This window comes from Arachis stenosperma, chromosome 4, assembly GCF_014773155.1.
Source record: "Arachis stenosperma cultivar V10309 chromosome 4, arast.V10309.gnm1.PFL2, whole genome shotgun sequence".
Classification (NCBI taxonomy): domain Eukaryota; kingdom Viridiplantae; phylum Streptophyta; class Magnoliopsida; order Fabales; family Fabaceae; genus Arachis; species Arachis stenosperma.
This window is the reverse complement of record NC_080380.1, coordinates 99431692-99441155: the sequence shown is the minus strand read 5'-3', so window position 1 is coordinate 99441155 and position 9464 is coordinate 99431692. Positions and strand designations below refer to the sequence as shown.

The window sequence follows — 9464 nt, the reverse complement described above, 5'->3', positions numbered from 1 at the left end:
AAAAGACACAAATTAAAAATATTTTGGATTTTTAATAATAAGGAATAATCAAATGCAAATAAAATCAAATAACAATGCATGCAAGACACCAAACTTAGCAGTTTGTATACTACTGACACTAACAAAATGAGAATGCATATGAGAAACAACAAACACTCAAGTCAATAAAATTCAAAGATCAAAACAAGGAGATCATCAAGAACACTTGAAGATCAATGAGGACACATGCATGAATGCATTAAGCACAGAAACATGCATTGACACTAAACTTAAGATGAGACTCTATACTCAAACAAGAAATATTTTTGGTTTTTATGATTTTGTAATTTTTTGGCTTTTTTCGAAAATTAAGTGAAAGGGAAAATAAAGGTATCAAAATTCGTAATGAGAATTCCAGGAATCATGCAATGTTAGTCTAAAGCTTTAGTCTAAAGGAATTAGACATAGCTAGCTATGCTTCAGCAAGACATTGCATCAAGAGCTAATTGATGATGATCAATCAGCTTTGGTGATGATAAGAACATCACCTTGAAACACTAGAATTCATTCTTAAGAACTCTGAAGAAAAATAATACCTAATCTAAGCACAAGATGAACCGTCAGTTGTCCATACACAAGAACAATCCCCGGCAACGGCGCCAAAAACTTGGTGCTGTTGCCGGATTTTGGCACTGATGTTACCGGCAAAGAGCTTGCTCAAAACTTGAACAATCCCCGGCAACGGCGCCAAAACTTGGTCGGCGAAATTGTGAACTATACTTATTCACAACTCTCATAATCCCTGTAATGGCTCCAAAAACTTGGTGCGCTCAATACCATGGCATTACACAACTTCGCACAACTAACCAGCAAGTGCACTGGGTCGTCCAAGTAATAAAACCTACGTGAGTAAGGGTCGATCCCACGGAGATTGTTAGTATTGAAGCAAGCTATGGTCATCTTGTAAATCTTAGTCAGGCAAACTCAGATGTATATGGTGATGAACGAAAATAACATAGAAATAAAGATAGTGATACTTATGTATATCATTGGTGTATGAGCTTCAGACAAGTGTATGAAGATGCCTTCCCTTCCGTCTCTCTGCTTTCCTAGCCTTCATCCAATCCTTTCTTACTCCTTTCCATGCAAGCTCGTATAGGGTCTCACTGTTGTCAGCAGCTACCTCCCATCCTCTCAGTGAAAGCGATTGCATATGTCCTGTCACGGCATAGCGGAATTCAGCTGTCGGTTCTCGGTCAGGCCGGAATAATATCCATCGATACTTTTGCATCTGTCACCAGACGCCCCGCCTGCTAGGAGTTTGAAGCACGTCACAGTCATTCAATCATTGAATCCTACTCAGAATACCACAGACAAGGTTTAGACCTTCCGGATTCTCTTGAATGCCGCCATCAGGTCCTGCCTATACCACGAAGATTCCGAAGAATCCAAGAGATATTCACTAAGCCTCAGATGCTTGTAGAACAAGAAGGTTGTCAGTCACCTTATTCATGGGTGAGAATGGTGATGGGCGTCAATCATCACCTTCATCAAGTTGAAGAACAAGTGATATCTTGGACAAAGAACAAGCGGAATTGAATGGAAGAACAATAGTAATTGCATTAATACTCGAGGTACAGCAGAGCTCCACACCTTAATCTATGGTGTGTAGAAACTCCACCGTTGAAAATACATAGAACAAGGTCTAGGCATGGCCGAATGGCCAGCCTCCCAATGAGGGTTCAATCATCAAAACATGATCAAAAGATAGATGAAAATACAATAGTAAAAGGTCCTATATATAGAAAACTAGTAGTCTAGGGTGTACATAGATGAGTAAATGACATAAAAATCCACTTCCGGCCACTTGGTGTGTGCTTGGGCTGAGCAATGAAGTAATTTTCGTGTAGAGACTCTTCTTGGCGTTTAACTCCCATTTTGGTGCCAGTTTGGGCGTTTAACTCCCATTTAGGTGCCAGTTCCGGCGTTTAACGCTGGGATTTCTGTAGGTGACTTTGAACGCCGGTTTGGGCCATCAAATCTTGGGCAAAGTATGGACTATTATATATTGCTGGAAAGCCCAGGATGTCTACTTTCCAACGCCGTTGAGAGCGCGCCAATTGGGCTTCTGTAGCTCCAGAAAATCCACTTCGAGTGCAGGGAGGTCAGAATCCAACAGCATCTGCAGTCCTTTTCAGTCTCTGAATCAGATTTTTGCTCAGGTCCCTCAATTTCAGCCAGAAAATACCTGAAATCACAGAAAAACACACAAACTCATAGTAAAGTCCAGAAAAGTGAATTTTAGTTAAAAACTAATAAAAATATAATAAAAACTCAACTAAAACTACTAAAAACATACTAAAAACAATGCCAAAAAGCATACAAATTATCCGCTCATCATTCTTCTTTTGTAGAGGGCTCACTGCTAGAGTACAAATGTTGATTTCTAGCAACAGTATCTATGAGTTCTTGAGCCTCTTCAATCGTCTTCCTCATATGTATAGATCCACCAGCTGAGTGGTCTAGAGACATCTGAGCTTTTTCTGTAAGTCCATAGTAGAAGATGTCTAACTGTACCCACTCTGAAAACATTTCAGAGGGGCATTTTCTTAGCATACCTCTATACCTCTCCCAGGCATTATAAAGGGATTCATTATCCTCTTGTTTAAAACCTTGGATGTCCAGCCTTAGCTGTGTCATCCTTTTTGGAGGGTAAAATTGATTCAGGAAATTGTCTGATAACTGTCTCCATGTTTTTATGCTTGCTGTGGGTTGGTTATTCAACCACCTCTTAGCTTGATCTTTTACAGCAAATGGAAACAGTAATAATCTGTAGACATCTTGATCTACCTCTTTATCACGTACTGTGTCAGTAATTTGTAAGAATTGTGCCAGAAACTCAGTAGGTTCTTCCTGTGGAAGACCAGAATACTGGCAATTTTGTTGCACCATGATAATGAGTTGAGGATTTAGCTCAAAGCTGCTTGCCTTAATGGGAGGTATACAGATGCTACTCCCATATGCAGCTGTAATGGGGTTAGCATATGACCCCAGAGTCCTTCTGGACTGCTCAATTTCACTTAAGTCCATGATGGAGAAAGGGAATATGATATGGATTCCAAGTAAAGTAATTTTTTTTAAATTTTAATTAAAAGTGATCGAAAAAAATAAAATAAAATAAATGGAAAATCAAGTAAAATTTCGAAAACTAAAAGGAAATAAGATCACATCAAATTGAAAACTAAATCAATTAATAAAAAAAAAGATTTTGAAATTAGCAATTGAAAGGATATGATTGAAAATTACTTTGAAAAAGATTTGATTTTTTTTGAAATGAGAAAAGAGAAAAACAACAAAATGACATCAAACTTAAAATTTTTAGAAAATCAAACACAAATTTTTGAAAATTTTAAAGGAAGACACAAAGAAGACACCAAACTTAGAATTTTAAAGATCAAGAAAGGACAAAGAACATGCAAATTCGAAAAATTAAAAGAAAACAAAAGCATGCAATTGACACCAAACTTAAAATATGAAACTAAACTCAAATAAAAGACTCTAAACCAACAAAGAAAAAATAAAACAGTCCTAATCTAAGCAATAAGATAAATCGTCAGTTGTCCAAACTCAAACAATCCCCGGCAACGGCGCCAAAAACTTGGTGCATGAAATTGCAATCACACTTTTGCAATCCCGCACAACTTACCAGCAAGTGCACTGGGTCGTCCAAGTAATACCTTACGTGAGTAAGGGTCGATCCCACGGAGATTGCCGGCTTGAAGCAAGCTATGGTTATCTTGTAACTTTTAGTCAGGATATCAATAATTATCAGGTTTAGTTGTGAAAAGTAAAAGAACATGAAATAAGTACTTGTTTTGCAGTAATGGAGAACAAGTTGAGGTCTCGGAGATGCTCTATCTTCTGAATCTCTGCTTTTCTACTGTCTTCTTCTTCATGCACGCAAGGCTCCTTCCATGGCAAGCTGTATGTAGGGTTTCACCGTTGTCAATGACTACCTCCCATCCTCTCAGTGAAAATGTTCAACGCGCTCTGTCACAGCACGGCTAATCATCTGTTGGTTCTCAATCAGGTTGGAATAGAATCCAGTGATTCTTTTGCGTCTGTCACTAACGCCCAGCCCTCAGGAGTTTGAAGCTCGTCACAGTCATTCAATCCTTGAATCCTACTCAGAATACCACAGACAAGGTTTAGACCTTCCGGATTCTCTTGAATCCCGCCATCAATTCTAGCTTATACCACGAAGATTCTGATTAAGGAATCCAAGAGATATTCACTCAATCTAAGGTAGAACGGAGGTGGTTGTCAGGCACACATTCATAGGTGAGAATGATGATGAGTGTCACGAATCATCACATTCATCAAGTTTAGGAACAAGTGATATCTTAGAATAGAAGCAAGCGTGATTGAATGAGAAACAGTAGTAATTGCATTAATCCATCAAGACACAGCAGAGCTCCTCACCCCCAACCATGGGATTTAGAGACTCATGCCGTAGAGGATACAATAAGAAACGTGTAATGTGTCATGAGGTAAAGATACAATGTCAAAAGGTCCTATTAATAGTGAACTAGTAACCTAGGGTACACAGAAATGAGTAAATGACGTAAAAATCCACTTCCGGGGTCAACTTGGTGTGTGCTTGGGCTGAGCATTGAAGCTTTCATGTGTAGAGACTTTTTCTGGAGTTAAACGCCAGCTTTTGTGCCAGTTTGGGCGTTTAACTCCAATTTTTGTGCCAGTTCCGGCGTTAAACGCTGGGAATTCTGAAGCTGATTTGCAACGCCGGTTTGGGCCATCAAATCTCGGGCAAAGTATGGACTATTATACATCGCTGGAAAGCCCATGATGTCTACTTTCCAACGGAATTGAGAGCGCACCAATTGGGCTTCTGTAGCTCCAGAAAATCCACTTCGAGTGCAGGGAGGTCAGAATCCAACAGCATCTGCAGTCCTTTTTCAGCCTCTGAATCAGATTTTTGCTCAGGTCCCTCAATTTCAGCCAAAAATTACCTGAAATCACAGAAAAACACACAAACTCATAGTAAAGCCCAGAAAAGTGAATTTTAAATAAAAACTAATAAAAACATACTAAAAACTAACTAAAATCTACTAAAAACACACTGAAAACAGTGCCAAAAAGCGTATAAATTATCCGCTCATCATCCTCCTCAATGGGGATGTCTCCTTCTATGATGACTCCAGCTGAGTAATATAGATGGCAAATAAGATAAGGAAAAGCTAGCGTTGCCAAGGTAGAGGGCTTTTCGGCTATTTTGTAGAATTCAAGGGAGATGACTTCATGAACTTCTACTTCCTCTCCATTCATGATGCTATGAATCATGATGGCCCGATCTACAGTAACTTCAGATCGTTTGCTAGTGGGGATGATGGAGCATTGGATGAACTCCAACCATCCTCTAGCCACAGGCTTGAGGACCAGTCTTCTTAATTAAACCGGCTTGCCTTTGGAGTCTCTTTTCTATTGAGCTCCTTCAACACATATGTCCCTAAGGACTTGGTCCAAGCTTTGATCAAAGTTGATCTTTCTTGTGTAAGGGAGTTCATCTCCTTGCATCATGGGTAAGTTGAATGCCAACCTCACATTTTCCAGACTAAAATCTAAATATTTCCCCTGAACCATTGTAAGATAGTTCTTTGGATTCGGATTCATACTTTGATCATGGTTCCTAGAGATCTATGCATTAGCATAGAACTCTTGAAACATTAGGATTCCGACTTGTTGGATGGGATTGGTTAGAACTTCCCAACCTCTTCTTTGGATCTTATGTCGGATTTCCGGATACTCATTTTTCTTGAGTTTGAAAGGGACCTCGGGGATCACCTTCTTCTTGGCCACAACATCATAAAAGTGGTCTTGATGGGCTTTGGAGATGAATCTCTCCATCTCCCATGACTCGGAGGTGGAAGCTTTTGTCTTCTCTTTCCCTTTTCTAGAGGTTTCTTCGGCCTTAGGTACCATTAATGATAATGGAAAAACAAAAAGCTTATGCTTTTACCACACCAAACTTAGAATATTGCTCGCCCTCGAGCAAGAGAAGAAAGAAAAGAAGAATAAGAAGAGAAAATATGGAGGAGAGTGGAGAAAGGTGTATTCGGCCAAGGTATAGGAGAGAGAGTTATGTTGTGTAAAAATTAAGGAGAATAGAGGGGTTTATATAGTGAGGGGAGAGGGAGTATGTTTGGCTATTTAGGGTGGGTTTGGGTGGGAAAGAAATTTGAATTTTGAAGGTAGGTGGGGTTTATGGGAAAGAGTGGATAGATGTGAGTGGTGAAGGGGGTAATTGGGAAGAGAGATTGAGGTGATTGGTGAAGGGTTTTGGGGAAGAGTGTTTTATTGGAAAGAGAGGATGAATGTTGAGAAGAGGGGAGAATATGGTAGGTGGGGATCCTGTGGGGTCCACAGATCCTGAGGTGTCAAGGATTTACATCCCTGCACCAATTAGGCATGTAAAATGCCTTTGCATGCAATTCTGGCGTTTAAACGCCGAAGTGATGCATGTTCTGGGCGTTCAATGCCCATGTGCAGCAAGTTTCTAGCGTTGAACACCAGTTCCATGCTTGTTTCTGGCGTTCAGCGCCAGCTCTCCTCAGGGTGCATTCCTGGCGTTTGAAAGCCAGGATGTTGCTTGTTTCTGGAATTCAACACCAGATCCATGCTCTGTTCTGGCGTTGAATGCCAGCCAGATGCTCCTTACTGGCGTTTAAACGCCAGTAAGTCCTTCCTCCAGGGTGTGATTTTTCTTTTGCTATTTTTTGCTGTTTTTAATTTTAATATTTTTTTCGTGACTCCACATGATCATGAACCTAATAAAACATAAAAGAACAATGAAAATAAAATAAAATTAGATAAATAAAAATTGGGTTGCCTCCTAATAAGCGCTTCTTTAATGTTAGTAGCTTGACAGTGAGCTCTCATTGAGCCTCACAGGTGATCAGGTCAATGTTGTGGACTCCTAACACTAAACATAGAGTTTGGATGTGGGGATTCAACACCAAACTTAGAGTTTGGCTGTGGCCTCCCAACACTAAACTTAGAGTTTGACTGTGGGGGCTCTGTTTGACTCTATACTGAGAGAAGCTCTGCATGCTTACTCTCCCTTGTTATAGAAGGATAGCCGTGTGCCTTAAACACAAGGTAGTTCCCATTCAACTGAAGGACTAATTCTCCTTTGTTAACATCTATCACAGCTTCTGCTGTGGCTAGGAAAGGTCTTCCAAGGATGATGCATTCATCCTCCTCCTTCCTAATGTCTAAGATTATGAAATCAGCAGGAATGTAAAGGCCTTTAACCTTTACTAACACGTCCTCTACTAATCCATAAGCTTGTCTTACTGACTTGTCTGCCAATTGTAATGAGAATAAGGCAGGCTGTACCTCAATGATCCCCAGCTTCTCCATTACAGAGAGTGGCATAAGATTTATGCTTGACCCTAGGTCACACAGAGCCTTTTCAAAGGTCATGGTGCCTATGGTACAGGGTATTAAGAATTTGCCAGGATCTTGTCTCTTTTGAGGTAAGGTTTGCTGAACCCATGTATCTAGTTCACTGATGAGCAAGGGAGGTTCACCTTCCCAAGTCTCATTACCAAATAACTTGGCATTCAGCTTCATGATGGCTCCTAGATATTGAGAAACTTTCTCTCCAGTTACATCTTCATCCTCTTCAGAGGAAGAATAATCTTCAGAGCTCATGAATGCCAGAAAGAGATTTAATGGAGTCTCTATGGTCTCTATATGAGACTCAGATTCCTTTGGATCCTCAATAGGGAACTCCTTTCTGCTTGAGAGATGTCCCATGAGATCTTTCTCATTGGGATTCGTGTCCTCTCCCTCCTTCTTGCATTCGGCCATGTTGAGTATATCAATGGCCTTGTACTTTCTCTTTGGATTCTCTTCTGTATTGCTTGGGAGAGTACTAGGAGGGGTTTCAATGATTTTCTTACTCAGCTGGCCCACTTGTGCCTTCAGATTTCTGATGGAGGACCTTGTTTCACTCATGAAACTTAAAGTGGCCTTAGACAGATCAGAGACTAAATTTGCTAACTTAGAGGTATTCTATTCATAATTCTCTGTCTGTTGCTGAGAAGATGATGGATAAGGCTTGGTATTGCTAAGCCTATTTCTTCCACCATTATTAAAGCCTTGTTGAGGCTTTTGTTGATCCTTCCATGAGAGATTTGGATGATTTCTCCATGATGAATTATAGGTGTTTCCATAAGGTTCACCCATATAATTTACTTCTGCTATTGCAGGGTTCTCAGGATCATAAGCTTCTTCTTCAGAAGATGCCTCTTTAGTACTATTGGATGTATTTTGCCATCCATTCAGACTTTGAGAAATCATGTTGACTTGCTGAGTCAACATTTTGTTCTGAGCCAATATGGTATTCAGAGCATCAATTTCAAGAACTCCCTCCCTTTGAGGCGTCCTATTATTCACGGAATTCCTCTCAGAAGTGTACATGAACTGGTTATTTGCAACCATGTTAATAAGTTCTTGAGCTTCTGCAGGCGTTTTCTTTAGGTGAATGAATCTGCCTGTAGAATGGTCCAGTGACATCTTAGAGAACTCAGATAGACCATAATAGAATATATCTATCATGGTCCATTCTGAAAACATGTCAGAAGGACATCCTTTGGTCATCTGCTTGTATCTTTCCCAAGCTTCATAGAGGGATTCACCATCTTTTTGTTTGAAGGTCTGAACATCCACTCTAAGCTTGCTCAGCTTTTGAGAAGGAAAGAACTTAGCCAAGAAGGTTGTGACCAGCTTATCCCAGGAGTCCAGGCTATCTTTAGGTTGAGAGTCCAACCATGCTCTAGCTCTGTCTCTTACAGCAAAAGGAAAAAGCATGAGCCTGTAGACTTCAGGATCTACTCCATTAGTCTTAACAGTCTCACAAATCTGCAAGAACTCAGTTAAGAATTGGTAGGGATCTTCTGATGGAAGTCCATGAAACTTGCAGTTCTGTTGCATTAGAGCAACTAATTGAGGTTTCAGCACAAAATTGTTGGCTCCAATGGCAGGAATTGAGATGCTTCTTCCATCAAACTTGGAAGTAGGTGTAGTGTAATCACCAAGCATCCTCCTTGCATTATTGTTGTTGGGTTCAGCTGCCATCTCCTTTTCTTGTTCGAAAATTTCAGCAAGGTTGTCTCTGGATTGTTGTAATTTAGCTTCTCTTAGTTTCCTCTTCAGAGTCCTTTCAGGTTCTGGATCAGCTTCAACAAGAATGCCTTTTTCCTTGTTCCTGTTCATATGAAAGAGAAGAGAACAAGAAAAGAAGAGAAGAGGAATCCTCTATGTTACAGTAAAGAGGTTCCTTATTGTTAGTAGAAGAAGAAAGGGAATAAAGAAAGGAGAATCCAAACAGAAGGGTGAAGATAGGGGTAGTGGTTTGAGATGAAGAGAGGTGAAGAGAAGTGTTAGTAAATAAATAAATA

General features: G+C 40.1%; 1 non-coding gene across 1 annotated transcript; it reads left to right on the top strand.

Moving 5' to 3' along the window:
* Positions 1-8638: 8638 nt before the first annotated feature.
* On the top strand, positions 8639-8742 carry LOC130977347 (small nucleolar RNA R71). The gene has a single exon (XR_009085042.1). It is a non-coding gene; the product is annotated as a small nucleolar RNA R71 (small nucleolar RNA).
* The last annotated feature ends 722 nt before the right edge of the window (positions 8743-9464 follow it).